This window comes from Alligator sinensis, unplaced genomic scaffold (genome assembly GCF_000455745.1).
Source record: "Alligator sinensis unplaced genomic scaffold, ASM45574v1 scaffold19_1, whole genome shotgun sequence".
Taxonomy (NCBI): domain Eukaryota; kingdom Metazoa; phylum Chordata; order Crocodylia; family Alligatoridae; genus Alligator; species Alligator sinensis.
In genome coordinates this window covers 668218-690710 of record NW_005841916.1, presented here as the reverse complement: position 1 = coordinate 690710, position 22493 = coordinate 668218, and positions in this window count along the sequence as shown.

The following is a 22493-nucleotide window of genomic DNA, read 5'->3' as shown; positions in this document are numbered from 1 at the left end:
CTCTTCCAAGAGCCTGTTTTCAGCTGCTTGTAATGCTGCCAAATTTAATCACTTGGCCTGATATTTTCCATGCAGGGTGTCTGCCTCTGGTTGTTGTTTGTTTGTTTGTTTGTTTAAATAGCATCTCAGCAAACAGGATTCAAACATATTTCAGCATCTATGTATCTCTCTACCTACGGGGCAGGAACATCTATATGTTCCTGTTCTTCATCTATTTTCCCAGGGCTAAGAATTTTCTGGAAATGTTTAGTGCTGAAACTGAATGCGGATCCAAAGTAAATGACTAAGCAATAGTATTCAGTTTTGAAGCACTTTTTAAACCATACCAATTAATCCGTTTCAGATCTAAACTTCAATTGCAAAAAATAAATTGATTATAAAAGAATATTAGTAAAAAGGTGATGGATTAAAAGCTCTGACTGATAGGTGAGTTTTGGGTCCAACCAGGAAATTGCCATTTTCCCCCCTAGTAAAGGTATTTGTCATGTCAAATACCATAGGAAAGTAGGACTAAAAGTAGGACTGGAAGACCTCACAAGGTCATCTAGTCCAGCCCCCTGTTCCAGTCAGGATTGGCCATGACCAAATCACCCCAGCTAACTGTCTGTTTAATCTGCTTTTGAAAACTTCCAAGTATGGAGATCCCAAAATTTCTCTAGTAGCCTGTTCCAATGATTGACCACCATCACAGTCAGAAAGATTCTCCTAATCTCCAGCCTAAATTTCCTCTGCTGCAGCGTGAAGCTGTTGCTCCTAGTCCTGTCTCTTATGTCCAAGAGAAAAGCCCATCTCCATCTTCCCTATAATCACCCTTCAGGTAGGTATTTGAAGGCTGTTATCAAATTGTCCAGTCTTCTCTTCTCCACATTAAATAATCTGATAACTTTCAGCCTTTTATCATAAATCTTGCTTTCCAGGCCCCTAATCATTTTTGTTGTTCTGTACTGGAGTCTTTGCAAACTTTCCACATCTTTTTTGAAGTGTGGAGTGTAAAACTGGACACGACACTACAGGTGAGGCCTCCCCAATGCTGAATAGAGTGGAAAAATCATTCCCCTTGATTTGCAGGTGATTTGCCTGTTAATACAATGTAGTATGCTGTAGGAATTTTTTATAGTAGGCAAATCTAATTCTTAATCTGCCTGTTTATAAAATAGATAAAGCTTAGTTTTTTCCAAGTGTCCCATTCCTTATTTGTTGTGAGGGAGGTGGTATTACTCCATCAGAATGGCAAGAGACCATATGTACTGCAAGCTTTCTTAAAATACAGTGGATATTTTGTTTGGATTTTTCTTATTCCCTGTAAATACACACATGGAATTTGTTATCTTCCTAACACAAGGTTAGTGATGTCTCTTGAACAGCTAGTTTTGTCTACACCCCACCCACCCCTGTGCTGAGGAGTGAACAGGAATGATTTGCATATAATGAACACCTCTACCAATTTAAACCTTGATTTTCAGGCTAAACTTCTGCTGTGATAACCCTCTCAGGAGATAGGCCCCATTTTGACTTAACCTATTGGGTTCTGAAAGTGGTCCTATGAAGGGCAGAGAACCTCACTGGCATTCTAGATATTCCAGGCCCAAGGGCCAGATCTTGATTGACCTGTAAGGCTGGGCAGAATAAAGATACCTATGTGACAAATATGAACTGACCTTACTCAGTAACATGAACTGCTTAGTGTAATCTGTATTCATCGGTCACCTCCTTTTAGGTCTGGAAAGATGCCAGCATGCCTAGATTTATATTGCTGTGCATGCTCAGAATCTAGACCTGTAATTACAGCGCATCAGAGCAAACTCAATTGAGTCTGCTGGAGCATGGTAATTACTGTGCACCAGCAGACTCCAGCATCATGTGTATCAGCATCCCTGCACTGAAAAATGGTGGTGGGGGCACTTTAACTAAAGCTTGTTGAACACTGGAGTTAGTTGAATGTGTCTAAACCTGGCTAGGTTCTGTAACAGCATCACAAAATCAGATAGCCTCATAAAACAAAACAGGAAATCATCATTAGGAAAACACTTTGATAATAGAAACTATTTAAAAAAACAAAAAACTTTATTAAAATATTCTTATGTTTTTTACTTTGCTAGATAAGACCTTATCTTTGTGGGGCTAAAATCATCTCCACTGGATGTAATAAAATAATAAGGTGGATGAATTTGGCCCATGGAGTCTATAATGCCTATACCCTATAGCAATAGTATATTTTTTGCAAAACATGATAAAAGACCCATCTGGCAAATATCAGCTTTACAAATGTCTTTTTGAAATGTCATTAAGCATAACCTTCTGCTAAGTCCTTTTTCCTTGACAGTTTCTGCACCAAAAGTATGGGATGTTTGATTGAAGTGCATAACCTCTGCTAAGTTATTAACTTTTAGTTAGAAGCATTCCATTTGATTAACATTATCCACAGGAAAAAAATTAAATGGTAGAATTTTTCTGGATTTTTTTTTTTGGCAGCATATACTCTAAGTAGAACGAAAATAATTTCTAATATTAGTAATTCTTTTGAATGCACATGTATTTAATGCTGCTAATTATAAACTACAGTTTACTAATAATATTGCAAATACCTAAAACAAAATGTTACCAATAAAAATTAGGCCTATGCATAAAAGGAGGCAGATAATATATAAAACATCAACCCTACTGTAATAAGCCTAGTCATATTCTAATTTAAATCCTTAAGTGGTAACTTCATTTTCTATGATAATTTTTGTTAAAATGCCCTGAGCGTAATCAGTGTGTCTGTCTAGACAGAATGCAGATGCAAAACAGAGAAGATAACCAGCAGACAAACTATAGTGTTCATGCAGATAGCCAGACAAAGAAAATAGCTCCATTTTTTTTACATGGAACAAATATTCAGTAAACTGCAAGCTGTGTCTACATGCTGCTGGTAGTGGATATGTCTATTAACAATACAGACATGCATTGTATCATTCACTAAATTGCATAAAGAAGATTTGTGGCAAGTATTTAGAAAATTCCATTAAGGATTCAGAAATGATCTGCTCTCCATGAGGGCAGTAGCATTTGAGCTTGATGAACTCAAAGTTAACTGCTCTATTACATTGCCTTTTGGGAAGGACTGCAGAGTGTTCTCATATACTTCAAAAAATTCTGTGGCACCAAATGGTCTGTTGAATTAATTAGTGCATAGAACGCATTGCTATAGAATACCATCTTACATAGAATTTTAGAATTTTATAAAAATATAGGGATAACATAATGATGATGGCTTCCAGGGAGCCTGAACATTGTAGGCATCTTAAGCTTTACAGGGCTAAGATTAAACCCTTTAGGAACTCTGCAGGATTGAAACTCCCTGGAACATTTCCAGCTGAGGCACAGAGAAAAACCAATCATCTGGGCAGTAAATTTTAGTCTGTGAGACCTATGGGACTTTTTGGGCCTTTGGTTAAGCAGAAAGTTTAAAGGGTTATACTTTAAAGGGTATGGATTGAAAAAAGGAGGAGGATTAAAAAAAAAAAAGTATGATCCAATCATGAGGTCATTTTATGTGCATATTTATGGAAAAGATTAAATAAAAATAATAGCGAGCACTAGAGACTATAAAAATGTCCCAGGCATATTCAAACAAAAATGATTACTTGGATTTTGCTCAGATTATCTGCAATAAATATAAATATTTAAAATGAAAAGAAACAGGTCCATATGCCTGCTGGATTTTGGAAAGAATGAGGCTAGCACTTAATATGTTGGAGAAATGATTCGAGAACAGCTTATCCTTTTAAAATATTCCTGTTGCACTGTATTCCAAAAAGAAGGTCTTCACAAGCTATTTGCTGTGCTTTAGTTTTGACCATATTGAGATGTTATACATTTATGAAGAGGGTCTTTAAGCATAGTTGAAAAAGATGTTAATAGTTAAATACTAAAAAGTTAATCAGGAGTTTCTCCTTTCTTGCCTCACTGGAAATTTTCTGTTAAAATATGCAACTGAGAAAATAGATACCATATTTACTCAAATACAAGACAAGTTTCCCTCCCCCCCACAGTCAGCACATAGGAAAAAAGACCGTCATCTTATAATCACATACAGGGAAACTTTAAATACTTTGTCTATCATTAAATTGCTGCTAAAAGTAGCATATACTTAGCAATGGAAACTAACTATGAAGTCAATTAAGTGTAGCCAATACCAAGCATGAATATAAAACACATAGCCAATACGGAGCAAATATGCTGATGGTAATCTACCATGCAGATAAGTTGGTACAGCCCATCTGAATAAAATTCATGGTAGTCATTGCAGCTGTTCCCCTCAACGCTGACTCTTTTTCCAGTCACGGTGAATCCCTGCATCGAATACTTCCTCTTCACTCCCGCAGCTGAGCTGCATCTTTCTTTCCCCTTTCCAGTGATTTCTGTTTCTTCATCAGCTTTAAATGTTTGACAAGCATCACCAAATAGGGTCCCAAATAGTTCACCCAGAATCCCTTTGTCGACCCCTCTCTCATCCTGTCATACATATGATTAGTGTGGCCCCCCCCTCCATGAAGTGGAGCCAGACCAGGTTGCCCTGCACCACATCTGCATATAATTTTTTGGAAGATGCCAGGACTCATGAATTCCAGTCATGAGTGGAGGGCTAATTAATATATAGCTCTTTTATAGGAGGTATCTGGAGTACACACACATATCAAACAGTGCTAAGCTGTGAGGTTACCAGTTCTTGAAATGTTCTTGATTCTGCTGAGCCCCAGTTCAATGACCTGGATGGTAAATCATGAGCCTTTTGGCTTTAGACTAATATTGTGCATTGTTTGGGACTGAGATGCAGGAGCACTACAGAAAGACAGTTGAAGACAATGGGGAGGAGATGACAACGATCATATGGAAGAGAAAAGTCTGATACAGACTGTTCAGAGGCGGGACTGCCACCACAGAGAGTGATGATGGAGATGATGACAGTGACAATGATGATTACAATGACAAATGAAATAACTGGGGAAAGAGCAAATTGGGAGGGGAGGAAGGGGGAACACTGAAGTGGTCCTGTGTGATTGTTATGGTTAAAGGTGATAATGACAGTCACGAGGACATATGGGTGCACAGGAGCACAGGTGCACGGTGCAGTTATAGTAATGGGAATGATAACAATGTAATTGTAAACATATGGCTTAAACTGTTGAGTGAACCATGTCAGTCATGAGAGAGACTCCTAGAAGTATATATATAAATATTTTTGCAACAAAAAAAAGTTTGTATTTTATATAAGTAGACAAGAATGCTGCTTAAAAGTGTGTTTATGCAATATTTGTGCTAAAATTTGCAGCAGTTTCTATCAAAAATGTTGATGGAAATCAAATGCAGAAAATTTACAATCTTTGCTGACAGGTAGGAAAGGAACTACAAACCTCAGGGCTAAGAAAAAGATCCAGAGAGTGCTGCCCAGGACTCTCAAAAACCATAATGTTCAGATTGTGTGGGAAGGAATACAGTTTCAACTGTGAGGTTCCAATAATGTTGTACTTAATGGAATTCTTTCAAAAAAGTTTTAGCTGGAGTAGGAAGAGTGACTTAGCTATATCCAAAAGACTGTCTTGTAATACTTTTTTATCATATTGAATGTTTATGTATTCCTACCCTCAAGACTACTGTCTGAACTTCTTTCTGAAGTTCTGAAGTTGGATGTGTAGGAGCCTTTTGCTGAGTGTCAAGTTATTTCTGACTTTGCCTGATTGCCCACTCTCTTTGCAGTTTTCCTTTTAGCAGCCAGACTGCAAGGTTCAGTGATTTAGCTGCCTAATGACACATTAGGTGTGGCACAGGAAATCTTCAGTCATCAGAAGACTGATTGGACAACAGGCTGACATTTATATTACCTCTTAAAAATCAGGGTTTCTTTGGTCAATGTAGGCCAACTGAGTTTGACTTTCATTCTAATTTCTCTGTGATACTGGCTACAGAGGTACCAGGAGATGTGTTTAGATGTACTGGCTACTGGGTGGTGTCAGAACTTCAAGCATCTTAGTGTTATAGATTGTAAGGCTGGAAGGGACCTTGGAAGATCACCGGGTCCAGCCCCCTGCACCAGGCAGGAGAGACAACTGGGGATCAGGTGACTCCAGCAAGGTGACTGTCTAGTCTCCTCTTGAAGATTTCCAGGGTCGGTGATTGTACCACCTCTGGAGGGACCTTATTCCACAGTCTGGACAGCCTGATGGTGAGGAAGTTTTTCCTAATGTTGAGCCTGAATCAATTTTCCAGGAGTTTGTGGCCACTACTCCTGGTTTTCCCCGCGGGTGCCCTGGTGAACAGTTGCTCACAAAGCCCTTGATGTACTCCCCTAGTGTAGTGGTAAGCTGCCTACCAAGTCCCCCCTCAGCCTTCTTTTCTTCAGGCTGAAGAGTCCCAGATACCTTAGTCTTTCCTTGTATGGCTTGCCTTTTAAGACTCTGATCATATTAGTAGCTCTTCTTTAGACTTTCTCAAACTTGTCCATGTCCTTGTTAAAGTGTGGTGCCCAGAACTGGATGCAGTACTCCAGCTGCAGTCTCACCAGTGCTGAGTAGAGCAGAAGAATCACCTCCTTGGTTTTGTTGGAGATGCATCGATTGATGCATGCCAGAGTATTATTTGCCCTACTGGCTACAGGGTCACACTGCCCGCTCATATTTATACTGTGGTCTATTATTACCCTCAGGTCCCTTTCATTCATGATGCTAGTCAGTTTTATGCCGCCAAGCCTATAGGTGTGTTGGGGGTTAGTTGTCCCGAGGTGGAGCACTTTACATTTCTTGACACTGAACTTCATCAGGTTCCTATCTGCCCAACTTGCTAACCTGTCTAGGTCTGCCTGTATCTGTAGCCTACTTTCAAGCATGACTACGCTCCCTCATAACTTGGTGTCATCTGTGAACTTGGCCAGTGAGCTCTTCACCCCCACATTCAAATTGTTAATAAAGATGTTGAAAAGTACTGGACCGAGCACCGACCCCTGCAGGACACTGCTGCCCACTTCTCGCCAGGATGACACAAGCCATTCACTATGACTCTCTAGGTTCTATCCTGCAGCCCGTTTCTCACCCACCTGACTGTCTCTGAGTTAAGTCCACAATCCTCCAATTTTCTCAGAGGACATTGTAGGATACTAGATCAAAGGCCTTTTGGAAGTCAAGGTATACAATGCCAATCTGCTCTCTCATGTCCAGGTGGTGAGTTACTGGGTCAGAGAAGGAGATGAGGTTGGTAAAGCAAGACCTGCCAGTGACAAAGCCATGCTGCCTGTCATTCAGAATCTTACCTTCTGCAAGCTTATTGCAGATAGACTCCTTGATGAACTTTTATAGGATTTTCCCTAGGCTGGAAGTTAGGCTGATTGGCCTATAGTTACCCATGTCCTCCCTCCTCCCGTTTTTGTGGATGGGCACAACATTGGCCCTCTTCCAGTCCTCGGGGACTTCTCCAGAGCACCACGAGTTGTGGAAGAGTTTTGCCAGGGGTTCCACAATGACTTCGGCTAGCTCCTTCAGCACTCTCGGATGAAGATGATCTGGTACCGCTGACTTGTATATGTCTAATTTTTTAAATTGGTCATACACCAATTCTATAGCAATAGTAGGAAGGTGATTATTCCTACCGTGCTCATCCTCTAGTCTACCTGGTATGATTTTCCCCTTGGTCCGGTGAAAGACTGAGGTGAAGTAGTCATTCAGGAATTCAGCTTTCTCCTGGGTACTGGTAACCAGCTCTCCTGAGTTGTTAAGCAATGGCCCACACTCCCATTTTTTCCCTCCTGTTCCCTGTGTATCTAAAGAAGGATGTCTTGTTGTCCTGATTCCCATTGCTAATCTAAGTTCAACTGCCGCTTTAGCCTGTCTTATCTGTTCCCTGCAAATGTGGGCCATCGTGGAATAGTCCTCCTTGGGGCCTGTCCCGAGTTTCCATTGTTTATTAGCCTCTTTCTTTTTTCTTAAGAGGACCGTGATTTTCCTGTTTAGCCAAAAGGGCTTCCCAGCCCTTCTGGTACCTTTTTTCTGCATGGGAATGGACTTCCTTTGTGCTTCAAGGGTCATGTCCTTAAGGAACAACTACTCTTCTTGCACACCTTTTGCCTTCAGTCCCTGGTCCTGCAGCCCTTGCCCTACTAGTGACATAAGCTTTTTGAAATTTGCATTTTTGAAATCCGAGACTTTAATCCTGCTATCCAATTTGTCTGCCTTATGTCGAACAGCGAACATGATGGTTTCATGGTCTCTGTTGCCCAGACTTCCTTCTATATTTAAGTCAGTCACAAGGTCGTCTCCTTTGGCCAGGACCAAGTCTAGCAGAGAGTCACCTCTGGTTGGCTCATGCGCCTTCTGAGTTAGGAAGAGCTCCTCAACATGGGTCAGGTAGGACTGTGACCGATCCAGCTTGGCCAAGTGTTCTTCCCAGTAGATGTCTGGATCATTAAAATTGCCCATGATAACTATGTAATGTACATGTCAGTCAATTCTCAGGTGAACTCCAGATCGAGTTCTTCCCCCTGGTTTGGTTGTCTGTATTATACAGCAACAGTTAGGTTTCTCTCACCATGTCTCCCTCCCCCTGTCCCCAGCTTGACCTAGAGGATTTCAAGCTGTCCAGTTTTGGAGCCAATGTCAGCCTTCAAGGAGGTGTACTGCTCCTTCGCATAGAGAGCAATGTCTCCACCTTTTTTCCCTATCCGGTCTCTTCTATGCAGGGTGTAGCCCTTTATAGCTACGCTCAAAAGGGAGAAATGCTTCATTCATCCTTCTCCTTCCCTTTATTCATGTCAGGAAATGCCTTGCTGTTTGGATTACTTGGCAATGGTACACTGACAGACCGTACAGTAGGTTGGACAAATTATGAATGTGAAGTTGAGTAGACCTACCTGAGAATGAACAGGAATAAGTTGTGGACTTTTTTTAAAAACATGCTTTCAGTGAGAAACCAAAGCCACTGGAGGACTGCCAAAAGATTTTTAACAGTTTTCTTATGTTAATTATATGTAGCTACAAAGTTACACTAAAAGAGTGCAGTTTATAAATGAAACACAGAAAAGCATTTTTTTTCAGAGGCTTCCAGTCAATTCCAAAGCCTACTACTCCTTATTATTTTGTCAGTCAGACCCACAAACCTTCACCACTTTTGTACCTTGCCAGCTCAACTGTCCCTTTAAGGTGATTTGCTGAGTTGAATTTATTTAATTTAGAAGTGAGAGTAGAATCTTTCTTAACTAAACTGTCCTAGAACTGTTCAATTTCTTTACAGACAGACAATGCTTTCTATTTCACAGTCCCCCCACCCCACCCTTCCATGCCTTTACAAGTATACTTTCTTCAAGTCCTAATGAATTTTCATGAATGAGTCCTCACTTTAAATGCATTAACTTGCATTAAGGCAAGAAAAACTAAGCAATAATAACCCTGATTCAGGAGAGCCCTAACTTAGCATGTGCCTATAGTGATTTGCTGAATCAAGGCTTCAATGAGCACTTAGGAGGAGGAACTGATGGTGAAAGATAGAGCCAAAAATGGAAATGGAAGAATGAACTCATCTGGGAACTCTTTCTTTTATTATTTGTATGCTTTAATACGATTTGGTAGAAGAATAAGGAGGCTGACTTCTGATCCTACATTTTTCAACTGTTCAGTCATTAAAATCAACGCATGCACATTCAAATTGCCCTGCACCAATTAGAGGACTACCTCACTCTTCCCCATTTAATAATTACACAATAAAACACTTAAAAAAAAATGTGCTACTGCAGTTTGAGATCCTTCTCAATGGGCGCGTCTACATGAGATGCTATGTTGCTGTAGTTTGTTGCTACAGTGATATAGCATCGACAAGCACAAACCATGACACTTATGCTACATTGCTGTAGCAATGAGCTACTTTGCCATGGCTCATCGCTACAGCAATGTAGTGTCTAAAAATAACTGTGTCCACCAGGACTGTGCAATACCAGTGGGTACTGAGCAGTCATTTAGTACTTGCTTTAGCTAAATGACTGCACAGGACCTAATGCGATGTCAGAGGGACATGCAGATGCTCCCACTATGCAGTGCATAATATCCACAATGCTTATGAACAAGTGCAGTAGGCTGTGCATTGGCCAGGCAGGTATGCAGATCTATACATATGTACACTGAGAGAGAGCAAGTCACATAATCTTATGTAGATAAAGCTCATGATTAGCATCAAGGAGGGGAACGAAAAAGCCTTCTATGTTTTAGTCTCGGCAACTGAGTGTTAGGGGACACTCACTCAAGAAGCATGAGACACTGGTTGTAGTTCACCTTCCCCCAGGGGATATATCACTAGTCTCTCTCCAGTCTTCTAGCACAGATGGTGCTCCACCTTAACTCAGTGGTGCCCAGCCTCTCAGCCTCATGGGCTGGATGGGTGGTGTAGTGTCAGTCCACAGGCACAATCCGGTGCACAAACCAGATTGGGCTCCTGTCTCATGCACCATATTGCACTGGACTGGGCCCTGGCCAGATCAAGCCACTGCCCTGGCCCTGGCCCTAACCCCACATGCACCGGATCAAACTTGCTGCCCCATCCCCAGTCCTGACCCTAATCCTGCACATGGTGGATTGGGTCCATCACCCTGACCCCAGTTCGATTCCCACGGGCTAGATCACATGCATGGGGTTATATTATCTGGCCTGGCTGTAGGGGAGCAGTGGCACTGTTAGTTGCCAATCCTCCCTGATTGCCAAAGTTCTGGACTCTTGGAGAGCCCCATCGACCAGATTGTATGACTGCAGGCCAGATAACACGACCATACCAATCACCATGCCACAGGTTAGGCATCATCACTTTCCAGCTCCCTTTCTGAAGCTGGCCTCTCTGTCACCCCTGACAGCAAGATAGGGAAATATGTGGGACCAGGAGCAAGAAAACAGGGCAGATGGTATAAAGTGAGAGATACTACCCCAAAAAGAGGTAGGCCCTGTGGTTCAGCTTGGACCTTTGCCTGCAGTAGGGTAGAAACATCCACTCTACTCTCCATCCTATTTATCCAATGACTATTAAATGCAGAGTACAGTGGCTTATCTTCAATAGGAGGACTGGAGAAGGACATGTATAATGTATGACCTGCAGCCTCGTGGTTTAAACACTATGCTAGGAAGTCTACAAGATACAGGTTCAAACTCCCTTTGGATGAGGATGCTCATAGTTTTTATTTCCTGTTTCCTGGGTGAGTTCAAACTTGGAAGGGCCCCACTCCTCTTCCTGGTGTTTGACAGGCTGCTGTTTAGAGGCTTATGTTTAGGCATGTGCATACCTGCTTACAGAGTGCAGGCACATGCTTGGCAGTAACATGCATCCATACTGCAAGGACAGAAGGATCACAAACTGTGTCAGTTCCAAAAACTGCCATTTGGACAGGTAAAATGAAACAGGATGATGTTCAGTCTCTTTCTCACCTATCTCTATCAACATAAGAATTTTAAAGAATATCTTGCCACATCCTTCAGAAGCCAGCAACATGCATGTAATTCTGCAAAAGGCTAGCATCCAGAACCTCCAAAAGAGACGATGGCAATTTGGGATACTCGATACCTGGTAGCTTTGGGTTCTCTGTCTCTGTACAACTGCCCAAGTGATGGGCCTTTCCAAGACATTCCAAGCCACTGAGTTCCTTATATTATTAAAAATAATTCATTTACCTATTCCCTGGGAACATGTAATTTGCAGGTGTTTTTACAAGCAATTGTATCTAACATATATTTATTAAGACAACAGATTGTTGAAGATTTTAACTTATTCCCTGAAGTCTTATTCTCCATAAGTCTCAATATTAAGAACCAGTTTTCTTTTCTTGAAAGTTTCCTACAGCTTCTTACTTCTTTTTGCTATTCCTCCTGCCCCTCCCCCATTAAAACCACTTAAATGCTCTGTGAAACATTATCCTTCAACTACTTCACCTGAACTTTTTGCTTTCTGGAGACAGGGTATTGTTTTGTAGTGAATCAAAAATACCTCACAAAAGGACATCTTCTGTGCAAAATTACAGATGTCAAAGACAAAAAATAAAAACATGCATGCGCAAAATAAGTACAAGAGCAATAAGAAAGTGACTAGTCTTTTCTCCAGGCAGTTTAGCGATGAGTTGACATCAAAAGATTTACGAGTTCAGCTAGGCATTCTGAAATTTGGTTCATTAGAACACAGAATGTTGCGCTGCTTTTCATCTTCAAAGTGCTTTACAAAGACTAATTAATTTGTCAAAATATCCCTATGAAGTGAAGTGTTATTGCTCCTATTTGGCCCCCGCCCTTCTTGGATGAGGAAGCCCATGATCAGAGTTTAAATGCTTTGTCCCAAGCCACAGAAGGAGTCTGCCAGATTGAGGATTACAGCTCTGGAGTTGGGCTCTCTCTCAGCTCTGTGCCATCCTTCAGAATGTTCTTATTTGTTGACTGCACATATTGCACTTCAGCTGTTTTGAGCCATCAAATTGCTCACCTTTTTTCTCTTTAGCTCTATTGCCCTCTAGGACTTATTTTTCTAGACAAGGCCACAACTTTCCATGGTGTTCTTTGACCTAGAGTAGGTAGGCCCACAAACCGTCCTGTAATTAACCTTTCCCACTGCCTCCAATTTTGTCTTCTGGCTCCCTTCTCAAATGCCAAACTATCACTATGAATAATAGAAGGGCTGATCTCACAAAGCAGGCTCAGCAAAACTCTAAGCTTGCTGCTAAATCTTCTGTACCACCTTAGACGTCCTGTATGCTCTCAATTTTCCTCATTGTTTCTTGTTCCCTACATCAGAGATGTTGTGTGGAAAAATACGTTAATGATTGACATGTATTCAAATCCTACGGTAATGGGCACAATACCACCATGTGAGGCTATGGACAGATGTTACAGTTCTAATGAGAACTCTGCTAAAAGAAGAGTTTTCAGGCATTCAAGTGTTTAGTGGAGAGAAAAAATGTCGTGATTCTGTCACAAAATGTTAGCTCAAAACCTTTTGGCTGGGATGATCTAGTTGGGGATGGTCCTGCTTTGAGCAGGGGGTTGGACTAGATGAACTCCAGAGGTCCCTGTCAAACCTAATTTTCTATGATTCTAAACTCTGTTGTGAAGATACCAAACATCCCTAGTAAATGGCTTTGGTAAATCCTAAAACTAGCAGCAGGCATGGTCAAAGCTAAACACCCTTGTATTGGCTCCCAGCAAATAGCTGTACAGGTGGAGAAGATAAACACTACAATTTTCCAGATTTATGGAAAATTCCGTCTCAACAAGTAGAGAAGGTTAGAATGGAAGCTGGGATTAGTTTACTGTTGACTATTTAGGATGCTACCTGTTGCCTATTATTATAAGTCATCCTAACCTGTACTATCCAAAATGTTCATGAGGTAGTTATCTAATACAAGCCCTTTTGCAGTGTTCAGCAGCACTGAAGCTGTTGACTCCATATCAGGAGCACATCAAGTGAAAACGTGAACAAGACTTTCCTGTATGTCAACAAAGGTTCAGTTAAAGAAAGAGGCTGGAGATCTGGGTCAGTTCTTATTTCAGCCAAGTCAATTATATTCACCATAAATTACTATAGGCTTGGTGCTGTACTCTCTTCTGTGAGGTGTTAACGACCTTCAACTTCCACTGAGTACAGGAAGTTCTGTATGAATCAAACCATGCCAGGAACATGCCAGCTTTGTAGCACAATAAGGCACTGCTTCCTGTGTAATCAAAACAGGGAAAATCTATTTCATAGATTCATAGATTCATAGACATCAGGGCTGGAAGGGACCTCGGAAGATCATCAAGTCCAGCCCCCCGCCCAAAGGGCAGGAAGTCAGCTGGGGTCATAGGATCCCAGCAAGATAAGCATCCAGTTTCATCTTGAAGGTGTTCAATGAAGGCGCTTGAACCACCTCCGGTGGCAGGCTGTTCCAGACCTTGGGGGCTCGGACAGTAAAGAAGTTCTTCCTTATGTCCAGCCTGAAACGATCTTGAAGTAGTTTGTGACCATTCGACCTCGTCATCCCTTGGGGCGCTCTGGTGAACAAACGTTCCCCCAGATACTGGTGGTCACCCCTGATAAACTTGTAGGTGGCCATCAGATCACCCCTGAGCCTGCACTTTTCCAGGCTAAAGAGCCCCAGGGCTCTCAGCCTGTCATCGTAGGGTCTGCTTCCCTGACCTCTGATCATGCACGTGGCTCTTCTCTGGACTCTCTCAAGCTTCTCCACATCCTTTTTGAATTGTGGAGCCCAAAACTGGACACAGTACTCCAGCTGCGGCCTCACTAAGGCCGAGTACAGGGGGAGAATGACGTCCCGGGATTTGCTTGAGAGCAAAAATAAAAATGTTTGTGCACTCCCTGCTCCTCCATTGCAGAAATCTATTTTAATCCGTTTTTAAAAACACACTTATTCTCTAAAGCAATTGGCTCCAAAATGTGGTACCTCTACTTTTGCTATTTACACACTCTCCTTTTTCATCCCTAAAGCTATTTCTTTCGGATTTGGGGGTTCCCAGTTCCTGTCATCTTGCTTTAGTTCAATCTATTCTAGATGGAGCTTTACCTGACGATTGCCTAAAAACGAGGCGCTGAACGCCGCTGCTTAGCGGCGTTCCTGTCAGAGAGTGCATTTTGCACGGGTTCTGTGATTTGGATTGACATACCACTTGTTTCTGTATAAATATGAACTCGCCATTTTCTCAACCTCCTGAAACCCTCAATATTTTGGATCTTGGAAATGGCCCGTCTCCTTATATGGTACTGGAGCAGCCGCTAAAGTTAGAGAGAGAGTTTTGCTAAAAGCTCTTTCCATTCTGGTGTTAGAAAGGAAAAAGGAGAATTGGCAATTGGGAAATTCAAGTGCAACTGCTTTCTCCGCTTGGTTCAGTAGAGGCAGAGTTGCTTGCTGGCATTCAGAACTCACTCTCTATTCTCCAAATAGTTTTGAAAAATAACAGGGTTCAGAAGGATGCCAAGGTGGGCTAAGTGGAGAAACGTGAATGTAGTGGGTAGGGTGCGTGAGAAAGTCTGTTACTAGAAATGGATTTACCCTGATCTTGCAAGCTGCTCTGCAAGGGGGGATTCCTGCCCTGCAGGAAATCAATGGGGTCTGTGGGATGGAAGGGACAACCCAGCTTTTGGCATATTTTCCATACTCTATGGACCCCTGGATTTGCAGTTTAGTACATCTACACAAACAGCCATCTATCTTATTCTCATCCTTCTAGAACCACATGAAGGCTGTCACTCCAGCTCATATGTTATTCAGAGTTAATTCAGTGTCTGCAATTTTAGTCACTATATATGGATAACTATAGGAAGCTGAGTGGGGCTCACTCCGCTACATACTGTACAAATGTTGTCAGACACAGTCTATTATGTCCAAGTATTGTGTCCACATTTTGCAATAGTTTTAAAAAAAGCAGGCAGTAGTTTCCTATTCTTTTGGGCTCACAGCATGTTGTCTGCTGCAAATCTCTATTCACGTTCTTACAGGATAACACAGTGGTGTCACATTCATCATTAAATGAATTAACCGTTAACCCTATATTTACACTCCTGCTATAAACAGAAGCTTAATTTGCTGCACTGACAGTCGGTTGCGTGCCATTTGTATCTTTTCTGTGCTATTTGGTATTTATATAGCACTCAAAAGTCACTAAATGCTTTACATATTAAAAAATACAAGTCCCCATCTGGAAGGGTTTTCCACCTTATAGCTCAATTCTGTATATTCGTGTACTTCTCATAGGCGTTCTGGAAACAGAGGTCTTGCTGAATTAGTTCTTAGGCAGCATTACATATATAGATAATTCCTAATTATGCTATATAACACCAACACCAAGCCCCTCTTTTCAACCATCACAGAATGAAAAGGAGCATTCCTACTTCGGCAGATGACAAAACAAAGCAGAGCAAAACAAATACACATTTTCCAGGGCAGATTTCACAATTGCAGTATTCCAGCTGAGCAACAGCTGGTTGGAAGAACAAAGCTGAATTCTTTTAGGGTATTCATTCGTGACATTCCCAAAAAGGAAGCAAGACAGATGAGGGAGAGATACAGCTCTTTACAGTACCTTGGCTCATCTTCAAGTGGCACTCCACTCTGCATCGGAAAAGAATTGCACCTTGTGTGCAAGAACAAGTGCGATCTTCTTTAGTAATGCTAGGAACCCACCATGCTCAGAGCTGTATCGGAGAGAGAACCAGGATGCTCTGCGTTCAGGCCCAAAGATTTGCCTGTGTCAGCAGTGGGTCACGCTGGACTTTTCTATGGGGCTATTCAAACCTTCCTGGCTGTGGCCTAGCAAGCTGCTGAGGTCATGCAGGCCTGATCCACCTTTGCTGACAGGCAGAAAACACAGACACTCATCACTCTGACTGTAGCACTGCCCAGTGTAGGAGGGTAGCAAAGCCGTCCTTGAGAGAGTGGAAAACAGCACAACTTTGAATACACACTGCTACCCTCTCTTTTGCCTTTGCCCCTGCCTTGGTATAACAAAGAACATTTAAAAAAACCCTTACATTACCATATGCAATTTAAAAAAATCTTGTAGCACTCTTAATTCTCAGTTATTTTTCATGTATGCACTCTTACGTAGTCCTGATTCATTATTGCTTTTGCTTACATTTCTCCACTTCCTTGTTGGCTGCTTATTTAGAAATGCTAAAAATAATAAACGATACGGGTAGGACAGCTTAGCTTTCTCTCAATCTCTGTGTTAATTCTGGCTGTCGTGCGGAGACAGATTCTTTAGTAACTACAGTAATTCACCTGATACTTGACCTGTTGCTTTGATTACCAAAGATATAAATCTAAGCTATCTGAGCATTTACTGTATGTATCACCTGGGGAAGTGCCAGAAAGCAGGAATGAAATATTGGCTCAGACTTAAGGAAACTGTTATGCTAAGGGTAAAGTTTCAAGAGAACCGAGCATTTACTGTACATACTATAAGGGAACAACAGGTCCTGGATGAGACGTGATGAATTGTTATGCTCGCCTCAGCCTGGCTAGAGGCACTCTCTAGTGGTACAGTTCCAGTCTCATGAAAACACTCTAAAAGACTAATTGGACTAATCAGAATAGGAAAGATCTGGTGTACTACGTTATAACAAATCCTCCGAAATGTGTATACTGTTGCCCACACAGGAATTGCCATAACCTTTTAAAAATTCAACATTTAAATGGCACGAACAATACAGAGTGAGCAATCTTTAAAAATGTACATGGATCTGAAAGGACGAACAAAAAAAATCATCTCCACACCCCACCTGTGAAGCATCTTGTTGTGAAAGAGATAAAAGATAATCAAAGGTGGGTGGAAAATAATTCCCAGGAGGATGAAAGAACAACAAAAGAGTAAGACTGACACAAAGGCAATTTCCCAATCCTCCTGCATCTATGATGTTGGTGTCAAAACTGGTTATTAATCTAAAACATGATTCAAGTCCCAGTGAACAAGAGGGTCTACCAGCTTATTCCTCCCTCTCCGGTACAAGTTACACGACTCCGTTTTCATGCAAGTGCACTGAACTCCCCCGCCCCCATCACCTCTGCTCACGCACGCTCAAAAAAGCAAAGGATTTTGTAATGACATTTTGAGGCAGACCCTCAGCAGAATAATCATATATTAACAAAGGATCTGATTTTTGTTGTGCTGATACATTGAAACAGGCTGTACAGTTACATTAGATTACTTCATATTTCATTTCAGTCCATGGCCACCAAAACCTGATGCTCTATCACCTAGTGCAAAACCTGAACTATGAAAAAATACATCTATCTGTATTCCAGTTTGCAAAACTTTCAAAGCTAATTTTATGTAAATGGGAATGTCATAACCATTAACAAAGAGAACAAGACACCCACTGACATTTCTGACAGAGAAACTTTCAAATTAAATGAAAATGAGACTTCTCAGCTCAGTGGCTGCTGGAGGGTTTGGGGGGGCTTCTGGGGGGCTTCGGGGGAGCGGGGGCGCAGCGAGCTTTCACCCGCGTGTCTCTCGCCGCTTCCGAGCTATGAGAAGCTATGGGACCGGAACCTGTTCAGCCTCCATAAGAGAAGGCTGAGAGGGGATCTGGTGGCCATCTATAAACTTGCCAAGGGGGACCAGCAGGCAATGGGAGAGTCCCTGTTCCCCCGAGCACTACCGGGAGTAACAAGGAATAACGGTCATAAGTTGACTGAGAGTAGATTCAGGCTAGATATCAGGAAGCACCAGTTCATAGTCAGGGTGGCTAGGAGCTGGAACCAACTTCCAAGGGAAATGGTGCTTGCCCCTCCCCTGGGGGTTTTCAAAAGGAGGCTAGACAATCACCTAGCCAGGGCCGTTTGACCCCGGCATCCTTTCCTGCCCATGGCAGGGGGTTGGACTTGATGATTTGCTTAGGTCTCTTCCGACCCTACCAACTGAAACTATGAATTCAGTCTCTGGCTTTTTCACTGTCTGTACTTAGCCTAAGAGGCTGTGGGTTGGAACAACTTGATTCTGATCCAATGTGGGCTGGGTGGCTTTGGGGGTGAGTCAGTGGCCAGGGGCTTTCCCACGTCTGCATCGGGGCCAGGCAGCTGCACCTATGTCACCACTGCTTCGCCCTGCTGTCTGCTCTTTGGCTGTGGTGGGTGTGCAGCTTCCAGCTGGTGGGGACCTGTGCTGAAGCTGGATAGCTTCCAACTGTGCCTGCACTGTAGTATGGTGGGGATGGGGGGGAGGAGGATGGATAGGAGAGAAGGACAAGCAGGAGAAGTGGTGGTGGTGTGAGTGCAGTTTCCAGAAATGATGGTGAAGGTGCAGCTCCCAGTTGCCTGGCCATTGTGCAGGTGCAGAGGAAGCCCCATGTTCAGGTTCCAGCTAGTGTGGAGCTGAGGTAGGACTGGGCACCTGCAAATTGCCTTTGTGTTCCATTGAATTCCCCCTACTCCCACTTCACTTCACCAAAAGAAGCAGTAGTGGTGTGGAGAAAGCCCCTTGTTGCCAACTTGTTGCCAAAGCCACCTGGTCCACGTTGGATCAGAGTTGAGAGGGTGGGCAGAAGTGGCAGCAGCAGGTACATCTAGAAGCTGTTTGGGTCCAGCATAGTTTCTTGTTGCTCAGCCCTGATGTGGGCATGAGAGCGGGCACAGGCAAAGCACTCTAGCTCCACTGGCTGTATGTTGCCAACCCCTGTCCTAGGTTATTGACTGAACTGGCTGAGATAATTTCAGAGGCATTAGCTATCCCCTTTGAGAACTTATGGAGGTGAGGGGTGGAAAAGGGAAAATATGGTGCCTATATTTAAGAAAAGAAAGAATGGGGACCCAGGGAATTAGAAACCCATTAGCCTGACCTTAATACCTGGAAAGATCATGGAGCAGGCCCTCAAGGGATCTATTGTGAAGCACCTAGAGGAGCACAAGCTGATCTGGAACAATCTGATTTCCTTTGCTAAAGTGACAGGTTCAGTGGATGGGGGAGAACAGTGGATGTGATATACCTTGACTTTCTTCCCCGCCCTCAGACCTGTGGGGAGCCCCACAGCTCAAGTGATGTGCTGGGCACCAGACCTGGCCCACAAGCCAGGGGTTGAGCACCTCTGGCACGTACAAATACAGACTGGGGAATGACTAGGCTGCATTACAGCAGAGAAGGACTTGGGGGTTACAATAGATCATAAGATGAATATGAGCCAGCAGTGTGCTCTTGTTGCTAAAAAAAAAACCCAACAGCATACTGGGTTTTATTAATAGGAGTGTCACTTGCAAATCAAGGGAAGTAATTCTTCTATTCTATTCAGTGATGGTTAAGTTTAAGCTAATATCACCCTTGCCTCTTGAGGGTGGAATGGAAGGTTTTCTGTCACCTTGATCAAGAAAAAACACGATCAGTTTTACTTTCTATTTACATTCCAGTGTGTCCAGTTTTGGGCTCCACACTTCAAGGAAGAGGTAGACAGATTGGACAAAGCCAGTGCAGTGCAACAAAAATGATTAGGGGTCTGGGAAACATGAATAAACACTGAAAGAACTAGGATTATTTTGTGCAGAAGAGAAGACAGGGAGATTTAATAACAATCTTCAAACACCCGAAAGGCTATTATATAGAGGATGAAGATAGCCTTTCCTATGTGGTTGTAGGGGACAGAACTAAGAGCAATGGCTTAAAGTTGCAACAGAGGAAATTTAAGTTGTAGATTAGAAGGAATGTTTTGACTATGAAGGTGGTCAAGCACTGGAACAGGCTACCTAGAGAAGCTGTAGCATCTCCATCCTTTGAAGTTTTTCAGGACCAAGTTGGACATACACTTGGCTGGGAAGGTTTAGTTAGGTATGATCCTGACAAGAGTAGGGAGCTGGACTAGATGACCTTGTGCAGTTCCTTCTAGCCCTACTTTCCTACAATCCTTTGACTGGAAGTGAGTTTCTTTGTGGAGTAAGGTAGACAAGGTAGACTTTGTGACAAGGTAGACTTTCTGAGTGGTATCCACTGCTAAGAAAATTACAGAAAAAAGTCAACTTTTCAAGAGTATAACAGCTGTATTAGAAGTTTACCTGGCTCCAAAATGTCCTGTACTACAAAGGAAGTCGGTTCAGATTCAGGTACAGGATTTTCTGTCCTCTTCAAAGCTAGTGGTGGGAGGATGGGGCATAAAGAAAATGATAACTTCAATACAAAAGCAAACAAAAGTCATTTTGTGATTCTTCACTGTCTCCCCATTCTGTGCAATGGACAAGGAGTCTGAAAAAAGGCAGGCAATTAGAAATGATAACAACTGGATCCCAAAATGACAACTTGTCCTTACTAGACTGGCATGGGTGGAGGACAAGTAGTCTGTTTTCTTTCTAAAATATAGTCACTGCAAAGGAGGTGTGAATTAAGCAACATGATTATATAAATCCCCAAACAGGCACATGCCACAGCTTTTTAATAATGATTCACAAAACAATCTACCAGGAAAAAAGCAAAACTCACAATAATGGTAGCAAGTTGACAGCAGAATAAAGAGGGTTTCATTATTCTGATCTCAGAGGCTCACAATGAGCAGAGGGTGAGCACAGACAGAAGGGAGCAGTAGCCCATACTCAAATGCCAGTTATCCCCTGCCTCTAATGAAAAAAGAATCTGCTTTAGATAGATGAAGCTTGTCCAAGGAAGTAAAAAGAAAAGAAAAAGGTAAGTACAGTGCATACAAAATATTCATTATTTCTAAGCTAGCATCGAAAACCAGGAAAATCTCCACCCCAGGTGTGAGTATAGAGGTTTATTAATAACATACTCATTTTTCTCAAGGAATTTAATGAGGTTCCCTGCATATTGTGCTTCATCCGATTAACCCTGTGCTCCCACCGCTTTTACTTTGTTAATAAATGTATACATTTGAAAAGAAGGATTTTTTTTCCACCTGAATTTTTTCCGTTCCTGCTGCCTATTTCCCACCTGAAGTCACAATCCTCTGTGACAGTTCATATGGCCTGTGTGAAGAGAATTTTAGTGCGTTCTGGCTTCAGTACCGGGAACAAAAAGATTCTTACAAAACAAAGACCCCACCTGCCTCAGCTTAAACTGCCCAAATGGTTTTCTTTAGCACCACTGGTGAAGTAAAGCCTAATCTGAAATGTAGATAGAAAGTGAAACTAGAACATTAATTTAATGATCAAGGTGGAAGAACAGCTTCCATTCCACCCTCAAGAGGAGAGGGTGATATTAGTTTAAACCATATTTGTATTACAAATGAGAGTAAGGAAAGTTACATGATAAATTTCTAAGCCTCCTATCCTGTAGTGGACACAAAACTGTAACCTTTCCCCCTCTCACCCAATCCAAAGTTTGGATTTATGCTTCAAGGGAGGAAGACAAATTATTAATGAAACGCATTGAAAGAAATATAACTCATTTCTCATCTTTTACTCAAAAAGGAAGTCTTGTAGTAGACTTAATATAGCTGTAGGTATAACACTTTGGTTCTCAGCCATTTGCACTAACTGCATGCTACTACCTCCTTCATGAGGCCAGGGAATTAAATTTAGTTATTTTCTTGCCTCACAAAAGGACACAAAATCAAGGAGATTGTGGAAATTAATAATCAAGAAAGCTCTCTTTAGGAGAGGGCCGGGCTACTTTCTCTGCTTTCTGTGGTTGTGGATAAGAGGTGCATTGTAAATTTACCATATTTACCCAAAACGAAGATGATCCCCACAATAATTAGGTTAATTTGTTATATACCCACAATGTAGCATATTCATTTGTTATATATTTCCATGTATAGAATCTAATTGGTGGAAGTGTGTCTTAAATCTGTCCTGTGTCTGCCCCCATTCCCCGCCTACCACCATACCACTTATGCTGTGGCAGGGCAATGGGTCAGACTCCTGCCCCTTGCTCCCCTGCCTCTTATTGACCCATGCCTGTGCCTGTCCTCCTGTGTCTGTCCCCATGCTGCCTGCTTCCCACCATGCTCCTCCTTTCACATGCCCCCCTGCCCCCCCCACTCCTTGCCCTCTGTGTGTGCCCTGCCTCCCCACCCCCCAC